Genomic DNA, 643 nt, shown 5'->3' on the forward strand with positions numbered 1-643 from the left:
GCAAGGCTCCTCTGTCCATGGGGATTCTCCAGCCAAGAATATTGGAGTGGGTTGTCATGCCTTCCTCCAGGGGATCTTCCCAACACAGGGATCGAACCCAGGTCTTCCTCATTACAGGCGGATTCTTTACTGTCTGAGCCACCAGGAAAGCCCAAGAATACTGTAGTGGATAGCCTATCCCTTCTCCAGGGGATCTTCCTGACCCAGAAATAGAACCAGGGTATCTTGCATTGCAGGAGGATTCTTTACCAGCTAACTTACTAGGGAATCCCCAGTAGGCAGAATGATGGCTTATATGCAGAGTACATCATGAGAAATGCTGGACTGGAAGAAACATAAGCTGGAATCAAGATTGCCCGGAGATATATCAATAACCTTAGATATGCAGATGACATCACCCTTATGGCAGAAAGTGAAGAGGAACTCAAAAGCCTCTTGATGAAAGTGAAAGTGGAGAGTGAAAAAAGTTGGCTTAAAGCTCAACATTCAGAAAACTAAGATCATGGCATCCAGTCCCATCACTTCATGGGAAATAGATGGGGAAACAGTGGAAACAGTGTCAGACTTTATTTTTGGGGGCTCCAAAATCACTGCAGATGGTGACTGCAGCCATGAAATTAAAAGATGCTTCCTCCTTGGAAGG

This window comes from Bison bison, unplaced genomic scaffold (assembly GCF_000754665.1).
Source record: "Bison bison bison isolate TAMUID 2011002044 unplaced genomic scaffold, Bison_UMD1.0 scf7180017864042, whole genome shotgun sequence".
Lineage (NCBI taxonomy): Eukaryota > Metazoa > Chordata > Mammalia > Artiodactyla > Bovidae > Bison > Bison bison.